Here is a 21,423-nt window from a genome sequence, read left to right on the forward strand (position 1 = left end):
TTCTTTCTTGTGTATAAGCTTCCTATCTAAGGAACACCCCGCAATGGGTAATCAGGAGTATTTACAGTAGTGGGTAAATCAAAGATTTATTTTATATTTTTACAGCTAATTTCCTAATGCATGTAAAGCAAAATTTTGGTTGACTTGCTTGCTTTGTTTGTATTATTGTTTATACAAGCTTTGTAAATAAGATTGACATCTTTAAACAATATATATAGACATAGTTTAACCTGTATATATAATATTTGAATGTAACAGTGTATTATCCTAATGATTGTACAATATAAAAACAAAGCAAGCATTGCCAAGCCAACTTATGTCTTGCTCTACATGCTTTAGGAAATCAGCTGTAAAAGTTAATTACAATATGGGTTAAAAGTAAAAAAAAAAAAAAAGACCAAAGACAAAGGTAAAAATAATCGATAAAATAAATAATGTAAAAAAGGGCCAGTAGACGTGCTCTGTACATATGGTGGAAAGGTTAACATGGTTAAGAGATAAAAATACAAATAAATTGGGGATGGAAAAATATTCACAGGATTAGAAAAAATGTACATGTTTGGAGGCATAAAATCTAAAACTCAACTTGTCCATCATAAGTAAAAAATAAAACTTGATTAGGTACAAAAGTTACTAAAGTACATTGTCTATACTAATCATTCCTAGAATTCACATACTTCCATTTGAATTTCACTTGTTTTCTAAGTTCTTTAGAAGCTGTAAGCGGCAGATATGTATTTTGTAACAGAAGTCTCTAGTCAGTGACTCGACATTCATCTTCTGGGTTTTACTGAGGTTTTGCAGATTGTGGAAAACTGAAAAATCTAGCAAAAGTGCTACAATGTTTTGGTTAATGTTAAAAAGTTGTTCCCATCCTTTGCAACCTATGATATTTGTGACCAGGATTTTAAGAGGAAGGAAATACGTCATACGAGTTTCCCTTAAAGCTGGACATAATGTTAAGACATGCGTTAAATCTTCGTCCTCCCTCTGACACAGCAGGCATGTTGCATTTATCTTGTATTGACTAAATTTGTATTTGTCGGCCTGTACTAAGTATTTACCAGTGAGCATACGAGCTTTGATCATGCTTTTCCGTACACCTAATAAGCTCTGTGATGCAGATTCCCAGACTGGGTGGACAGTGCCTATCTCTAAGATGGCTGTGTTGATTGAACTCAATGATGATTTTGACTTTGCCTTTTCTTGTAGTTCATAGGTCCAGTATTTGTTGATTGTGGATCTCAGGATTTTTTTCCATACAACTTTTGAAGGCAGTTTTATACTAACTGGAGTCAAGAATGTTTGGCAGGTTGTATTGTTGTAGCAGTAAAATTGATTGATGAAAGAAGCTTTTAGGATTTTCGGAATTGACGGATATTTGTCTTTTAAGAATTTCCTTTAATTTAGAGTTGTCACAGGACAGAATTGCATGTAAGAGTGTCAGTTTCTTTCTATGGATTTCTCCTTCTACCGGTAGGACACCCAGTAGTAAATAAATGGCAGGAATAGCCGTTCTTTTAGAGAATGATTGAATTGATCTGAGAGTTTCTTTGTGAAACTTTTCCAGTAGTTCCATTTGAGTTTTGGTAAGAGTGAGGACTTCCAAGCCATACAAGAGTCTAGGTAATACATAGCTTTTGTATATTGTAACGGAGATTTTGGGATTTAAGCCGTTGGTTCCACGCAGACCTGAGTTCATTAGAGCATACTTGGTTCTTCTTGCAGATTTGATGCGATCCTCTATGTTGATATCACATTCCTTTCTAGTTGTTCGTTTTATACCCAGATGTACCGTTTCTTCAGAAGCAGAAATTTCCTTTCCCGACATGTTCCAGGAGTAAGGCTCGGGATTTTTTGATGATTTATAGTGGATAATTTTGGATTTAGTCGGGTGAATAGTATACTGATGTTGGTTTGCATATCTCTGTAGAATATTAAGCATCACCTGAAGTTCTTCTGAATTTGAGCTCAGTAGCGCTACATTATCAGCACACGTTGGTGCGCCACAGTATATTGTGCCTAATATAAAGCCTAATGAGTTTTCTTCCAGTTCTTTAAGAAGATCTTCCACAAATATTTTATATAAGTGGGTTGATAGAATACCCCCTTGTCTAACTCCTTGTTGGATGTTAAAGCTGTCACTGAATTCTCCCTGCCATTTAACTTTTGAGGTGAGACCGCTGTAGAAGTCTTTAATTAGATACCTTAGTCTTTATAGAGTTAATTGGAACCAATATTTCAACTATTTATAAAAATCAAAATGTATTTTTTAATTAATGATTGAAATATTTTGTTGAAATACATTAATCGAAAATCAACGACCTACCAGATAAAACCACAAGCCTGACAGCATTTTCGTGGATATTTAATTTAAGATAATGTATTGAACATCACTAAATTTTGCTTTACATGCATTAGGAAATTAGCTGTAAAAATATAAAATAATCACTAAACTGTAGAAATATCAACTGAAAGAACATAAATATCGTATATATAAATTTTGCTTTACATGCATTAGGAAATTAGCTGTAAAAATATAAAATAATCACTAAACTGTAGAAATATCAACTGAAAGAACATAAATATCATATATATATATTTAGGTCCAGTAAGACCTTTTTTTGGCCCCAAAATATAGCAGTTTTACAAAATTGTTAAAATGTAAACTTTTAGTTCTTTATTGGGCAGAAGAATACTTCTGCTACATAAATATTGGCTGTTTTTGACAAAACAATGCACATATATTGGGTACTAGCACCATTAAGTCATCCTAAATTACTGAAATCTTCACAATTCCAGTATTTTAGTTAAATTATAGACGGTTTCCGTGTAAAACGAAAGTGGCCGCATTCGTGTTCATCCAAAATATTGAAATGGAAGTTGTATTTGATGATAATACATAACATATATAAAGATTGAGGATGAACACGGATGCGGCCACTTTCGTTTTTGACAAAAACCATCCGAAAAGTATTTTTTTTTCGCATATTTGGTAGATTTTTCATATTTGAGCTTGAATCGGATCGTTTATAATGACTAAAAAAGTTAAAATCTTTCACATATATCAATTGAATCATATGAAATAGACACTTAAGTGTTTAAAAAGTGGTCAAAATCTTTTGTCAGATGAAACTGAAATTTGAGGCCAAAATCCGTCCTTACCGGACCTACTCCGTCAGGGGTTCACTTGAAACCACCAAATCAATGACAAGTTAAAAGGCTATCAAAAAAGAAGAAAGAATACAACAAAGTGCAGTTGAATACAACAATAAAAAAAATGTAAATCAAGAGATGATCGACTGAAGTATCACAAATATGATGAACAAATCGGCCAACCAAAGAAAATAGGAAACAACAAGAGCTAACATTATTCAACAGATATTTTGAGAGTCAGATAAAATAAAATGTTATATAACCACTTTCAATTCATTTGAAAAAAATTCTCATAATATAAATTGAAATTTACGATATTTATGTTCTTTCAGTTGATATTTCTACAGTTTAGTGATTACTATGATTACAAGTGAACTGATTATGACATACATTGTGCAATCTGTTAATTAACCGTATATATATTTGTTACGTTGGTGTCTTCCTTGAAAGCCAACATTTTATAAGTTACTTATTACTTGAATGGGCGTATGACATTTGCGCCGATTTGAACATTTTTCATTCTTTCATTTGCGCCGTTTTCTACTTTCTCCGAATTGGATTGTCATGTAAGTTACAGGTTATACTTTAACCTGTAAATTCCAGGGAATACAAAAAAAAAGTCACAACAAAATATAGAATACTAACGTGGACTTAACTTTTGCAAGCAACTAAAGCTATATTTAATATAGGAGGTAAAGACCTAATTTGCCCGCTATGCAAACTTGAGGAAGAATACATTGAACATTTTCTCATTAGATGTTCATTTCTATGCCCCATTAAATCAGAGGAAAACTAATTTTAAAACAAGGGAAACATTAAGCAAATTATTTTTTGACTGCAGGAAACTATATAGCTAGTGGGTTCTACACTTCTAAACGACTATAATTTCTTAAATGCGGTTGAAACAGTTTCTATAGATTTGTGTGATAATTAAAATCAACAGAGGTTAACTCAGAGCAATGCTCTATCATTATAAAAATTCATCATTCATCATATGGAATTGAACTTTTTTCAATACTTTTCCGAGTTCCAAACAGTTATATCCTTGTTATGATTGATAATTCATAACATTTGTACAACTGGCTAACGAAACAAATAATTCACTTTGCCGTTATTGGATTGGTTATGCTTATTACACGTAATATACTTATCAAATTCCATTTTCAAATAAAGAATATTATAGGCCTGTGTCGCTCACCTTGGTCTATGTGAATATCAAACAAAGGACGCAGATGGATTCATCACAAAATTGTGTTTTGATGATGGTGATGTGTTTGTTCATCTTACTTTACTGAACATTCTTGCTGCTTACAATTATCTCAATCTATAATAAATTAATATGCAAGATAATAACCAAAAAACAGCAAAATTTCCTTAAAATTACCAATTCAGGTGCAGCAACCCAACATCGAGTTGTCCGATTTATCTGCAAATTTCAGGGCAGATAGATCTTGACCTGATAAACAATTTTACTTCATGTCAGATTATCTCTAAATGCTTTGGTTTTTGAGTTATAAGCCAAAAATTGTATTTTACCCCTATGTTCTATTTTTAGACTTGGCAGCCATTTTGGTTGGATAGCCGGGTCACCAAACACATTTTTAAACTACATGCCCCAAAGATGATTGTGGCCAAGTTTGGATTAATTTGGCCTAGTAGTTTCAGAGGAGAAGATTTTTGTAAAAGATAACTAAGATTTACGAAAAATGGTTAAAAATTGATTTTAAAGGGCAATAACTCCTAAAGGGGTCAACTGATCACTTCGGTCATGTTGACTCATTTGTGAATCTTACTTTGCTGAACATTATTGCTGTTTACAGTTTATCTCTATCTATAATAATACTCTAGATAATAACCAAAAACAGCAAAATTTCCTTAAAAATTCCAATCCAGGGACAGCAACCCAACAACGGGTTGTCCGATTCATCTGAAAATTTCAGGGCAGATAGATCTTGACCTAATAAACAATTTTACTACGTGTCATATTTGCTCTAAATGCTTTGGTTTTTGAGTTATAAGCCAAACTGCAGTTTACCCTTATCTTCTATTTTTAGCCATGTCGGCCATCTCGGTTGGATGGCCAGGTCATCGGACACCTTTTTTAAACAACATACCCCAAAGATGATTGTGGCCAAGTTTGGATTAATTTGGCCCAGTAGTTTCAGAGGAGAAGATTTTTGTAAAAGACTACTAAGATTTACGAAAAATTGTTAAAAATTGACTATAAAGGTCAATAACTCCTAAAGGGGTCCACTGACCATTTTGGTCATGTTGACCTTTTTGTAAATCTGACTTTGCTGAACATTATTGCTGTTTACAGTTTATCTCTATCTATAATAATATTCAAGACAATAACCAAAAACAGCAAAGTTTCCTTAAAATTGCCAATTTAGTGACAGCAACCCAACAAGGGGTTGTCGGATTCATCTGAAAATTTCAGGGCAGATAGATCTTGACCTGATAAACAAGTTTATCCATGTCAAGTTTGCTCTTAATGCTTTGTTTTTGAGTTATAAGTCGAAAACTGCATTTTACCCCTATGTTATATTTTTAGCCATGGCGGCCATCTTGGTTGGTTGGTTGGATCACCGGACAAATTTTTTAAACTAGATACCCTAATGATGATTGTGGCCAAGTTTGGTTTGATTTGGCCCAGTAGTTTCAGAGGAGAAGATTTTTGTAAAATGTAATGACGACGGACGACGACGACGGACGACGCCGGACGCCAAGTGATGGGAAAAGCTCACTTGGCCCTTTGAGCCAGGTGAGCTAAAAAGGTCTTTAATGATATATAAAAATATGATTTACCTGTGGAAAAATCAGCGGAAATGAAAGAAAAAATCGGCGAAAATGAAATGCAGAACTTCTACCAATTTTTAAAATATAGGACGCAAAAGCAAAATGTCGTCTTGAATGCCAGCAAAAATAATTCAATGGATGTTTATATAATAACAATAGGTGTTTTTATAAGTATTTAACTGTTAGAAATAATTAGTGAACTTGATAAAACTGCAACATTTTATCACTTTTTGATAAGAAAAAATAGCAAAGTTTTAGGGTTAAAATTACTATGAATTTAAAAAAATAAAGAAATTAAACTTTAAAATTCATCAAAAATAATTGGATAATTTTCCGAGCTGGAAGTCTACAAAGTTTGAAGAAAATCCATAAAATAGGGCAACAAGAATTTGGTCTTAGAGGCATGATTTTTAATTAGTATTTTATGGCTTTGAACTAGCTGTCAGCAACTGAGTATCCTCAGATCTGTACTTCGTGACTTTTTCTTGTTCGGATAAACAAGTAACCGGCCACGACCACTCATTGTAGTAGTCTTTTGTACAAAAATTAGGCCATTAGTTTTCTCGCTTTTGAAGGCTGTACAGTGACCAATTGTTGTTAATGTCTGTATCATTTGGTCATTTGTGGAGAGTTGTCTCATTAGCAATCATACATTTGTACTACATCTTCTTTTTTTTTTATAAGAACTCCGATAAATTGCGGATATAATTTACCCCTTAACAATATCATTTTATGAATCACCTACAAAAAAAGGGGTGTAGAATTATAACCAAGAACAATATCCTGAACAAACAGAACATAATAAAGCATAGTGTCTGACAGGTCATACAAAGGTACAAGAACTTCTATCAATTTAGTATACTCAGTAGGAGGATATTAAAGTAGACACCACTATAGATTTTTTTTTATCTTATTGAAAAAAAAGTCCAAAGAGACTGTTGTCGAATTTGTGTAAGCTTGAATTCCTGACAATATGCAAATGTTGTGTTTGTTTTGCAACACATTTCAAAGATTTATTTCAAGAGAATCCATATTTGTTCTAGCATTTACAACAAAAATGATTTTCAACAAGTTGACAAACATGAATTAGTTTTTACCTATTTGATTAATTAGTATGACTGTTTTTGATAAGCATGCACTTTTGATGTTAACTATTTGCACCCATTCCTCGAATGCCAACATTATTTACCAAGTAAATTCTCGGTAGATCAAAGGATGTTGGCATTCCAGGAATAAACCGTTACGTTACATATTAACAATAACTTAAGGATTGTCACAGTTAACCCCCTTTATTTAATCTCTTTCATATTTCTTGCGCATGATATTAAACGAACATCAAGTACTTAACACAATTACACCTATCTCCTTTGTAACTGTAGTACAAATGACGTAAAGGATATACCAGGTTCATGGGTTCATAATTGTATGATTCGAATTGAAAGAATATATATATTAGCTACTAAAATAAGTCATTGTTTGTGATGTCTTGTGCTGTCTGATGTCAATGGAAGATTTTTGATTTAATAGTGCTGCGTTTTACATGAATAGTAACTACTATTACATTATTTATCTGTACGTTTCTCTGTGACGAGTATTCTTGCCTTTGTTTGTATTGTATTTCTCTCACATAGTGTTGTTATTTTAGCGATATTTGTTTCACATTGCCATATAAACGGTAGGTTTTGAAGCCACACAACCAGGTTCAACCTACCATTTTTTTTAAATGTCCTGTACCAAGTTAGTATAGTATGGCATTTGTATTTATCAATTCAAAACAGCGGTATACTACTGTTGCCTTTATTTATTCATAGTTCGATGCAAATAATCTCTATTATAGAAATAATTGAAAGAAAAAGTGGTATTACTGAAGCCAAAGTTACCCTAACTAGTTAATCAAAGGTACCAGGATTATAATTTAATACACAAGATGTGCATTTCTGTTATAGATAATGCATATTTTAAGGTTTTTCTTGTTGTAGAACACACCAAGGGGTGTCAGGATTGATCAAATGAAAAACCGACCGGAGGGAGGTCTTTCTTTGAACAATCCTGACACCCCGAGGTGTGTTCTACGACAAGAAAAACCTTAAAATATGCATTATCTGACTTATATACCGTCAAAAATATTAACTTTATAAAGATTTGTAAAATTTAGTATCCTTTTTTACCGACAATACTTAAGTGGAATATTCCTTTCTAACGCGTTCAGGTTTTAATACGCCCTGCGGCTCATTTAAAATGTGAAATAAAACTCACTAAATAATTTAGATATAAACCTTTTAAAAATTGTTATCCATACACAATAAAAAATATAACTCTAACTGCATGAAGTAAGACACAAATATATTGTTACAATCCGATAACGGTGTATGACAAATACAAGACACATTGTAAGTTATTCATTGTATCACTTAGCTTATGGCTTTTTTCGTCTTGTTACATTTGTCATTTCTATCGCGGAAAAGTTGTTATATATTTAACCATTTTACTTGAATAGAATGAAAAATTCAGAAAGATTGTCTTTCGAATAGCAATACATTTTATTAAAAGATAATCAGGATAAAATTATATACCCTCCGCACCCGACCCTTTCGTGAGTTACGTTAATGTTATTCAATAGAATATAGGATTATTTTACTAGTTGATCATTTGATAGAGTAAAAAGTATACATAAATTTTAAAAAGTTACGAACTGACACGAAGACGAATATAAATACACGTAGGTCACAGTATGAGTTCCTATTCAGTGTGTATCGTTCAGAACATGCATGAAATATTTGCCACTGGACGTTAAGCAATCACCTATTCAGTTTGACTCAATAAGATTTTCAAAATCTTACAGACGAATATGTTAAATCTTTTTTTTTTGTGAAGGTCTACATTAAAATTCATCTGACCATCTTAATATAGCGATAAATCAACAAAACTTCACGTTATTTGTTTCTAAAATTAAATTGCGGGTCTACAATGACGGTTTCTTTTACATCTATCATCGGTTGAACTTTAGAAAATAAATTTCCAAATCGGCAACAAAAAACTATTAGACGAATAAAATTTTGAAGTAAATCATAGATTGCATGTTTATCAAGGAAAATAATGACCTTACATAGGTCATTATTTTATGCCTTGGAGCATATACCATTGAAACATGGTATCGTCCGGGTAGATTCTGAAAAAGAATGACCTGACGTTCTGAAAGAAAATAACTCCATATAGGTATATAATCTACATGAAACTCATCAGTTACGCTCAGATCAAAATAGTTACCAAGCCAAACAAGTGAGCCAAGAAGGAAGGATTAAAATTTAATAAACGTGCGAGAAAACAATGGTTAATATTTGAAAAAAAGGTAAATCATTAAAATAATTCCGATCTCGGAGGAGAATTCAAAACGAAAAGTCTCTAAGCAAATGTCAAAATCAAAATCCCGAACACATGAAAGGCATGGATAACAACTGCCATATTTTTGACCTCGATGAACACTAATGAACGTCTTCTCTGTGAGGCATTTGTGCAATTTCAAAACTCACTTTTAAAGAATTATAAACCCGACTCGACCTGATGCAACACAACCACAGGTGACCGGATATAACACAGTCCCACGGTAGAACTAAACCCAGGTTTGGCCTGGTACAACATAGCTTAGGTCTAGCGTGTATCAAAACAACAACAGGTCTGGTATGAAACAACGGCAAGCTAAGTCTGGTATGATACAACGCAGTCCTAGATCTGGCCTGATACAACACAGCCCCAGGTCTGGAATAATTCAACACAGACTCTGATCTGGTCTGATACAACATTCACAACACCAGGTCTTGTCTGATACATCACAGCCGAGGTCTTGTCTGATACAACACAGCCGAGGTCTTGTCTGATACATCACAACCGAGGTCTTGTCTGATACAACACAGCCGAGGTCTTGTTTGATACATCACAGCCGAGGTCTTGTCTGATACAACACAGCCGAGGTCTTGTCTGATACATCACAGCCGAGGTCTTGTCTGATACATCACAACCGAGGTCTTGTCTGATACAACACAACCGAGGTCTTGTCTGATACAACACAACCGATGTCTTGTCTGATACAACACAACCAAGGTCTTGTCTGATACATCACAGCCGAGGTCTTTTCTAATACAACACAGCCACCGATCTGGCATGATACACTACTGCCCTTTATCTGGCCTATTAGGCGGAAGATACCGGAATCAAACCAAATTACCTCAAAGACAAAAACAATTCCGCTCATGATTGAGAAAATAATTAGAAATGGGTTCACAGGAGTACAAGTATGCCAAAGCTAACTATTTGCATGTGAAAGGATATGATATTATATCGCTCCATACCAACTAGCTAATTTTATTTCCCATATACATAGACACTAATGCTCTCTATTATTGGGAAATGAGTAATTGCGTCTCGATTATTAGACTCAATTGGATAGACTCCGATGAAATGCTTTCCCTGAACAAAGGGAGAAAGATGATCAGAGATATGTTTTTGAAAAGGTGTTGTCTCCACAAGAGCTCGCACTGGCTTTAGAATATTTGCAGATTAACAGAGTGAAGAAATTTGTGACTTATTTGCAGATCAAGAAAACATTTGTGGTTCATTATGTTAACTTAGAGAGATTCCTGACGAATAATTCACTGTTTGGAATAACCATGGCAAACATCTGGAATCGTGTTAATTTGATATCGGACTGAACAATGAATAGAAAGAGCATTAATACTGGTGGTCAAAACCAATTTTAAAAAACTGACTATATTCTAACAGATATAGGAAGATGTGGCGTGAGTGCCAATGAGACAACTCTCCATCCAAATAACAATTTAAAAAAAAAGTAAACCATTAAAGGTCAATGTAAAACCTTCAACACAGAGCTTTGGTTCACACCGAACAACAAGCTATAAAGGACCCCAAAATTGTAAAACCATTCAAACGGGAAAACCAACGGTCTAATCTATATAAAACAAACGAGAAACACGTATCAATTACATAAACAAACGACAACTACTGTACATCAGATTCCTTACTTAGGACAGGTTCAAACATTTGCAGTGGGATTAAACGTTTTAATGGTTCCTAATCTCCCTTTTTATGAAACAATAGCATAACATCACAACATAGAAAACCACACGATAAAATATCAATTGGCAGACTTAACTCAATCAAAAAACGTAAATTAATACTAGTACACTATGAACGAATAAATTTGACATAAGACGAACCAACTAAGTTAGTCTTTGACAAACAAAAATACCTTGTTTTTCGATTTGAATCTATCTTAATCAAAATTGCCTGCATTATGACTACTTATATCTAAATACTGAACGAGAGCTCCAAAATGATACACACTCATCATTAGTTTGCGATATTTAAACCACATATGTTTAAAAAGATATAGACAGGCATGTACAGCAATAATTAGATATAAAACTATTAACCTGACATTTAGTTTAAAATCCAGACTTACGCCAAAACGAGATTTCTTGCAGGTTTGAGAGGGGATGGACAGCGGCCCCTGATTACAAATACTCTACCCAAACTTCCCTGCTTCATACTCCTACACGAAAATCGTTCAAATATATTTTCCCGCCAATTATTCTACCTCTTCCTTCATCAGTTCCGACCAATCTGACACCCGTCTACATGCACCTTCATCTAACGTTCATTTATCCCCATTCACCACCTCGTTTAAGGACGATTGGTGAATGAAATTCAATAGTTTGTACCTAAACTGTAAGAAAAAGTTTGAAAGCAAGATAATTATAGGTTTGAAAGTTCATTTTCAATGACTACAAATGATGTATTATGCCGATCAAAGAAGAAATCTGTACAAAGCACTTTGACTGAAAATAATGTGGCTCGTTTAATTTTCATTTAATTTTAAGTAGTTACTTTGACCCTTTGATAAATTGATTTTACTTCAATCTGCAATAGATACAGACTACCACAGATATTGCGACGACTTCTAGAAACGTTTTACCTCCAGAAAATATCCTATTTCTTGTGAAAGAAATTCAAGTTGTTCAAATATGCTTGGAATGAGTATATGATCAAAGAACTATTTGCATGGAAATGACAGTGATAGCTCGTATGAAGTGGAATATTCCTGGAAAGACTAGAACTTATTAGATATGATGCCGTTAGTAATTTAAGCTAACATAAAGTTTGCAAAATTACATAATTCATTGTACCAACCTTGAACAAACTGATGACTTGATTTGTGTTTTGACGGCATTACATGAACACAAGCAGGCACATACTATTACTAGATACATCACGTCAGTCTTCGGGATATTGTTATTTTTTTCTAATGTGATGCATGTTCCATTATAACATGTATAATGATGGATAATTTTCAATGTACATGATTAGGGTGAATGACACTAGACATCCTTGCGATATTATGGTCGAGTTTTAAAATCCGGGTATTTATGATAACACAGTCGTGCAGTGGTGTATGGATTCTTTTGATTGTAAAAATGTTATAAGAAGGAACCATTGACAATGTGAAATTTTCATTGTGATAAAATACATTTGGACTCTATGCACATATAGGATTTAACATGGTTACTTTGTATTAATAATAAAACTTGAATGATTATCAAGTCCAGTTACTGGGCACGGCAAACACATCAAGTATGCTGCTTCAAAACATTCGATTATGCAACAACTAAGCAACTTTGAGACAATAATGATCAAGACATTGATAAACTTTCAAAAGCAGTAGAATGCAAAAATAAACAAGTCTGAAACAACATAACATGCATTCACATTTGGAACGCAGGTTTTTGATAGAAGATAATACACAGGAAGACTAGGACAATCTTAGAAGGTATATTTATTCAATAGAAACACAGTTAAGAAACATGTTCAAACAAAGAACATTTTAATAAAAAAAAATAAAAAATATTGGATGAACTATTTTATTCATGTCAGATTTAAACATACCAATTGTCGCAAAGTAACCTACCCATTTGAAACAGACAAATGCTCAATGTATGTACGCCGTTGCGAGATTTTGTTAGATGTGTTACCATTTGTTTTTAATCTTCCGAAATTGATGCTCTTAAAATGATCCCTGTATTTCCTCATCGTATCTTGGAGACGATTGTTATGTACTTAAAATAGTACATAATACTTCTGCGGTTCACTAAGGTGTATATCTCTTTTCAAATAAACCTTTATGACTTGCGATTCGCAGTTTGTCTCTAAAATAAGTTTAAGTTTTTGCATTCGGGTAATGTTTCATAGAGATGTCAGTATACTTTATTCGTGTTCGGTTCGCTTTCCTGTAACGGAGGTCATTTTGATGGATCTTGGATCGGTGGTGTTGTACTGATTAAGAAAGTTTCACTGTAAACCGCCATCTTGGATTGTACAGTCAAGTTCTTTGCCTAAATCTTCAAATTCGATACATGTTTGCAATTTAAATGTTAGACTGCTTATTTGAATAAAGAAAGCAATGGGGATTTATTGCCTTTTCCATAACACTAAACGAAACCAAATGTTTATGTTTTAATTAAGAATCAATTTTCAACTTGGTCATTTAAGAGGAGATAAATCTTATGGTAAAAATTGCATACTAGACCGATAGTGTAATTTTCATTTTTTACATATAGCATAAAAAAGTTCGGTGAAACTTATTTTTTTTAGCTCCCCTGGATCAATGGTTCAAATGTTACCAGGATTATAATTTAGAATACCAGACACGCGTTTCGTCTACAAAAGACTCATCAGTGACGCTCATTTCAAAATATTTATAAAGTCAAACAAGTACAAAGTTAAAGAGCATTGCGGATCCAAAATTCCAAAAAGTTGTGCCAAATACGGCTACGGTAATCTATGCCTGGGATAAGAAAATCCTTAGTTTTTCGAAAAATTCAAAGTTTGGTAAGCAGGAAATTTATAAAAATGACCACATTATCGATATTCATGCCAACACCGAAGTGTTGACTACTGGGCTGATGATACCCTCGTGGACAAAACGTCCACCAGCAGTTGCATCGACCCAGTGATGTAAATAGTTATCAAAGGTACCAGGATTATAATTTAGTACGCCAGACGCTCGTTTCGTCTACAAAAGACTCATCAGTGACGCTCATATCAAATTATTTATAAAGTCAAACAAGTACAAAGTTAAAGAGCATTGCGGATCCAAAATTCCAAAAAGTTGTGCCAAATACGGCTACGGTAATCTATGCCTGGGATAAGAAAATCCTTAGTTTTTCAAAAAATTTAAAGTTTGGTAAGCAGGAAATTTATACAAATGACCACATTATCGATATTCATGCCAACACCGAAGTGTTGACTACTGGGCTGATGATACCCTCGTGGACGAAACGTCCACCAGCAGTTGCATCGACCCAGTGATGTAAATAGTTATCAAAGGTACCAGGATTATAATTTAGTACGCCAGACGCTCGTTTCGTCTACAAAAGACTCATCAATGACGCTCATATCAAAATATTTATAAAGCCAAACAAGTACAAAGTTGAAGAGAATTACGGATACAAAATTCCAAAAAGTAGTGCCAAATACGGCTGAGGTAATCTATGCCTGGGATAAAAATTCAAGTGTATTTTTCTCACCACTTGGCGTCTGTCGTCAGTCGTCGTCCGTTGTCATCTGTTAACTTAAAAAAAAATCTTCTTCTCTAAATAAACTCATTATAGATACCAGGATTAAAATTTCATATTAACGCCAGACGCACGTTTTGTCTACAAACGACTCATCAGTGACGCTCGAATCCCAAAATGTTGAAAAGGTCAAATAAAGTAAGAGCATTGAGGTTTAAAAAAAAGTACAGCTAATGTAGTCTTATCCTGAGGTAGAAAAGACTATTGGTCAAAGTTGAGTCAAACTTGGTCCCAATCATCATTGGGATATGTAGTTAAGAATGTGCCCGATGATCCCACCTGCCAACCAACATGGCCGAAATGGCTAAAAAGAGAAATAGGGGTACATACAGTTTTTGGCTTATATCTCAGAAACTGAGGCATTTAATGCAAATCTGAAGTTGGGTGAAAAAGTTCATCAAAATAAGATCTATCTGACCTAAAATTTTCAGACAAATCAGGTAACCTGTTGTTGCGTTGCTGCCCTGAATTGGTAATTTTATGGAAATTTGGCAGTATTTGGTTATTATCTATTATAGATAGTTTTAACTGAAAACACCAATAATGTTCAACTTAGTAAGATCTAAAAATAAGTCATGATGACCATATGGTCAATTGGTCCCTTAACGAGTTATTGCTCTTATAGTTAAGTTTCCACAATTTTTCGTAAAATTTTCTACTCTTTTACAAAAAAATTCTCGTCTGAAACTACAGAGACAAATTTTACAAAACCTGGCCACAATCATTATTTGGGTATCTAGTTTAAAACATGTCAGATGAAGCCGTCTGCTAACCAATATGACCGTCATTTAAACATTGATGTATATGCAATTTTTGGCTTACATCTCTGAAACTAAAGCATTAAGTGCAAATCAGACAACATATTGTTGGGTTTCTGCCTCTAAATTATCTAAAATAGTATCATAAATAGAGATAAACTATAAACAGCAATAATGTTCATCAAATTTTGATCTACAAATAAGACAAGAAGACCACAATTGTCAATTGAACCCTTTAAAGACGTTACTACCATTGAAAAGTAAAATTCTAGGGTGTTTCAATCTAATTTAAAGTATTAAGACCACCATCTAAATAGAGACAGTATCAGGCTTGAATATTGTGTCCAAACTTGCCCCAGCTGTTCATTGTTCATTGTTTGCGACCTCAGCGCATGCGTATAGTATGAGATCATCTAAGCATTTTGCTGAAATAATTTACAGAAATTTTCTCCGCTTATTTTTCATGGCTAAAAAGCCAACTTAAGCTAAACTTAGCGACAATTTTCAATAGTGTCAGGGGCGGATCGAGCCATTTTCAAAAAAGGGATTTCCTAACAAAGGATAAAGGGAGGGGGCTCCAACCACATGTTCCCATTCAAATGCATTGGTCGTCTAACAAAAAGGGGAGGTTCCAACCCCCGGACCCCCCTGGATTCGCCACTGAGTGTATACTGAAAGAAAACTGTTTCTGAAGTCCCTACCATCCACGGCATGGCAAAAAAAAAAAACACCCATACAGATGAACTAAAGAAGTCCATAGAATAAATGTAAGAAAAAAAACCAATTTCAAATTGTCACAACTTGGAAACCAATTTTAATAATGATAAGGTGGCTTGAGAGCCTCTATTTTTCTTTCTTTTTTTCACCAAAAATGTGTTTTTTCACTAACAATCAATGCAAATGTGGGCAATTTTGTAAGACTTGTAGCTTGAAAAATAGCACGATGACCAATACTTTTTTAATTTTTTTCCCACCCTTGCAATATGAATTTATATAAAAAAAACTGTTATGAATGGACAGAAATCGTTATGAATGGACAGTAAATTGTTAAGATTTTATAGACTAATTTGATTCTACCCGTCATTCCATGTGTTTCGCAGATATTATTGCCTAATGTAAACACTGATATAAATTCACCCCAACCACATACATTGCCTCAAATGAAACTTTCTGCCTTAAATTTAATAAACTGATAGTAAATCAATGTTGTTTCATTATCATAACTGCATAATTGATCAATTAATAGTCCTTTTATGACATCCAATGAAAAAATATTCCTAGACAATCAAAACTTATTGTAAAATTTAGGCAAGTAGGACAAACAAGGAAACATCAACCAAAATTGATCTTGATATTGTCAGTTCATGTTCCTGTAGTCTGAAATTGAATTTCAAGTAACTAAAAGTTTAGATACTAAGGAAACATACTCTTGGTATACTTTTGCAAAAAATGTGTCACAAGATATAAATATTGACATTAAACTTATTGAGGAAACTAAAACTTTAAAACAGACTAAAATGTTAAAACCCCAATTAAAAAAAAGTTATATTAACTATTGTCAAACTCTTATTGATGATAAAATAAATAACTTAAATGAAAATAATAAAATATATCTATATAAGTTTCTTAAATCTAATATAAATAACCAAATGAAATGTTACCTATCACACCCAAGTAAAGAGACAAGAAAAATGTTAACCAAATTTAGAATAAGCGATCATTGTCTCTTCATAGAAACTGGACGATATACCAAAATACCACGAAATGGAAGAAAATGTAAAATATGTAATATCTTAGACGATGAATTTCATTTTTTCTTCAACTGTAAAATAAATAAAAATAAAATAGATAAGTTATCAAAGGTACCAGGATTATAATTTAGTATGCCAGACGCGCGTTTCGTCTACATATGACTCACCAAAATTGAATTTCGAGTACAAAACCACAAGAGACCCATTCGGCGCCCCGTAAGACGCGCGTTTCGTCTGCATAAGACTCATCAGTGACGCTCACATCAAAATATTTATAAAGCCAAACAAGTACAAATCCGAAGAGCATTGAGAATCCAAATTTCCAAAAAAATTGTGCCAAATACGGCTAAGGTAACCTATGCCTGGGATAAGAAAATCCTTAGGTTTTTTCGAAAATTCAAAGTTTTGTAAACGGAAAATTAAAAAAAAATATTACATTATTGATATTCATGTCAACACAGACGTGTTGACTACTGGGTTGGTGATACCCTCGGGGACGAAACGTCCACCAGCAGTGGCATCGACCCAGTGGTGTAAATAGTTATCAAAGGTACCAGGATTATAATTTAGTACGCCAGACGCGCGTTTCGTCTACATATGATATAAAATATTATATACAAAAATAAGTAAATTTTAATACACTTAATGTTACTGATAAACTCGTGATAATACTTAATCTATCAACACCAAATGATGTAAAAGCAGTTGTTTCTTTTATCAAAGAGTCATTAGAACTGAGGAAAGGAGAACAGTAACTGTTTATCATATTTCTTATAATATTGTCGAGTTTTCATTATGTTTCATTATGTTTGTTTGTCAATGTATTTGCAACAACCAAAATTGGTTTTTGTATGTTTTGCAAATAAAGTACATTTTTGTATTTTCTATTAAATCATACATTAGAGTCATATTTAATTGAGCTGTGAATTTTGCAATATATGTCGCATAATGCCCAGATAGGATTTAATTTACTACAAATTGACCTAAGATTAAGAATAAAGGAAATCAAGACTTTTAAGAAACTTGTGTATCTCTTTAGCTGTCAGACCACCAATTTACTCCCTCAAATTTAGAACGTAGAACTTTAAAACACTTATCGCCCCTTTTCCTTTGTGAGCAAGGTGCTAAACATGATCAACAGATACAATGATAATAAGAATAAAACACTTTTTTTTTTATTTTACCATTTGATTATGGACTTTCCGATTTGTATTTCCCCAAATTCGGTATTTGTTATGCTTTTTATGCATATTATTGTAAAATAAAAGAACTACAGTTGAAGTGTAATTCAACTCTGGGGCATCATCCATGTAAACCAAACTAAAGGTAATGTCACAGACACTTACAGATTGCACATCAACCGACAATAGTGTATTGTTCAGTGACTTGACGGGACATTATTTAAAAGTGACTGCAAAATAAAGACAACAGTAGTATACCGCTGTTCAAAACTCAAAAATCCATGGACAAAAAACAAAATTGGGGTAACAAACTCAAACCGAGGGAAACGCATTAAATATAAGAGAACATGCCAACATTTTCTTAGAATTGCTCCGTATCTGGATGTGACACTCTTTAGATATTTATTCAAATTCAATGACTTCATACAGATCAACACTGATTAACACATAGCAATACTGGTCGACGATCTTCAACAGTCTTGACACTGTTAAGCAATATGAATAAAAATAAAGTTTTATTTTTAAAGATTACTGATCCTGGACAGCGTGATGTACCAGCTAGGAATACGCATAATACCAAAACGAAACATTGAAAGAAGCAAATATCAACACCGAATAGACGAAACGTGCAAAGTGTTTACACCAGTGGTTGAAGCACACAATGAATCGCTTCTCAAATCACAAAAAAGAATGAAGATATATCAACCTAAGTTTACCTCCAGCTGTACCTTTATCTTTAGAGTTTGACGATCTACAACCTCCATAGTTTGCGATTCCACTACCATTTAAAAAAAGGTAAGAAGCTTTCATATTAGTGCGCCTACACATTTTAATTTAGGACGGGAAATTACTCTTAACTGATTAGAATGTTAACCATTATCTTCGATGAGGATACTATCTTCGTAGTGCAAGTTAGATTCACAAGACGAAGTTACATTCAAAGGAAAATGGACGAAATGTCCGTAGTTAAATAGTTAAAACCTAGAATTCATGACGAAGTTTTTGATAATTGATTGCATGCAATATTTCTGTAATCTGAATACGAACAGAATTGGATTGATAAGATTTGCAAAAAACACACTGTAAGGCTATCTACAGCGGTTAGAACACGACATTGGTGCCATTATTGAAGTCATAAAGTCCTGGCAATCAAAACTATGCAAAGCTCACATTCAATAAATACACTAATGGTATTCATTACAAGACATTATATCCGGTATTATTTTTTTTATGTTTAAGGCGTTTAATAGCTGTATTTTTTTTAATTGAGAAAGGATATTGTGAATGTGTCAAAGCGACAACAACCCGACCATAGAGCAGACAACAGCCGAAGACCACAAATGGGTCTTCAATGTAGCGAGTATTCAAGCATCCGAATGTGTCCTTCAGCTGGCCTTTAAAAATATGTATACTAGTACAGTGATAATGGACGTCATACTAAACTCCGAATTATATTAGTATTCATTCCGGATTTACCTCTTCCGCTGTAAAATCACTAGGACATTTAGCTTGAAATGCAGTCGCTAGTTGAGACTAAGACAGTTGTTATCCATTCGTTCGATGTGTTTGAGCTTTTGGTTTTCCTATTTGATAAGAATTTTCCCTATGTAAATGTATTAAAGTCCGCCAATTATGTAACCCCAGAAGAAAGTAGAGTCACCCGGGGTTAGCCTTTTGCCACTTTGGTACTAATTACTTTTAGTGTGTACTTTTTGAAACGGCTATAGAATCACATTGTTGCATGTGGAATAACACTGACACATTTATAAACGACATTTTAGCGCGGCATTGTTTTTACAGTTTAAATATATTTCTTTCAAAAAGTGTTGACAACGGGAATACACGAAGATAATTTTCTTAAGTTGATTTGTGCAATATTATTGACTGTAGTGTAATATATTATTGACGTTCTTTATTTGTTTATATTAATTGACGACATCGCATATTGTGATTACGATGATGGTGTTTAATTCTTTTTTGCCAGTTTTGCAAAAAATGTAAAATAACAAGACTAATGAACTCCGAGGAATATTCTGAACTGAAAGTCCCTACGAATTTGGCAAAATCTAAAGCTAAATACATCAAACGAATGGATGACAACTGTCATATCCCTAGCTTGGTAGAGACGTTTTCTTATGTAGGAGGTAAAATTACAAAAATAATGAACTCCGAGGAAAATTCAAAAAAGAAAGTTCCTAATCAAATGGGAAAACCAAAAGCTCAAACACATCAAATGGATAACAACTGTCATAGTCCTGACTTGTTCTTATGTAGAAAATGGTGGATTGAACCTTGTTTTATAGCTAGCTAAACCATTGACCAAAGCCCGTTTTCAGAAAAAAACTTGCTGTCGAATGTCTGTCATCTCTTTACAATATATATGGTGTTGTTCTTGCGGAAAAAACTTCAAATAAAATTGAAAAAAATGTATATTTAAATCGTACTGTAACAAGTGTCTTGTACAAAATAAGGAATATAAATGAGTACTCATGGCATATTATTATTGTTCGGTGAATCATAAGTCCCTTATGACTTTAATGGTATTTGGAACAACTTTTGGAAATTTGGATCCTCTATGCTCTTAAACTTTGTACTTATTTGGCTTTATAAATATTTTGGTGTGAGCGTCACTTATGAGTTTAGTTTAGTTTAGTTTAGTTTAAACATATTTATTTAGAGTGGATTGGGAAACAAGTTTTGCAACTTATATTAATCCATTTCCACTTTGCGGGTTAATCCCTCCCTTTCCACTTTGAGTCTTATGTACATGTAGACAAAATGCGCGTCTGGCGTACTAAATTATTATCCTGGTACCTATCTTGATAACTATTTACACCACTGAGTCGAAGCCACTGCTGGTGGACGTTTCATTCCCAAGGTTATCACCAGCCCAGTAGTCAACACTTCGGTGTTGACATGAATATCAATAATGTGGTCCTTTTTATGAATTTCCTGTTAACAAAATTTGAATTTGTCGAAAAAAATAAGGAGTTTCTTATCCCAGGCCTAGATTACCTTATCCGTATTTAGCACAACTTTTTGGAAATTTGGATCATCAATGCCCTTCGACTTTGTACTTGTCTGGCTTGATGAATATTTTGATGTGAGCGTCACTGATGAGTCTTATTCAAAC

This window comes from Mytilus trossulus, chromosome 8, assembly GCF_036588685.1.
Source record: "Mytilus trossulus isolate FHL-02 chromosome 8, PNRI_Mtr1.1.1.hap1, whole genome shotgun sequence".
NCBI lineage: Eukaryota > Metazoa > Mollusca > Bivalvia > Mytilida > Mytilidae > Mytilus > Mytilus trossulus.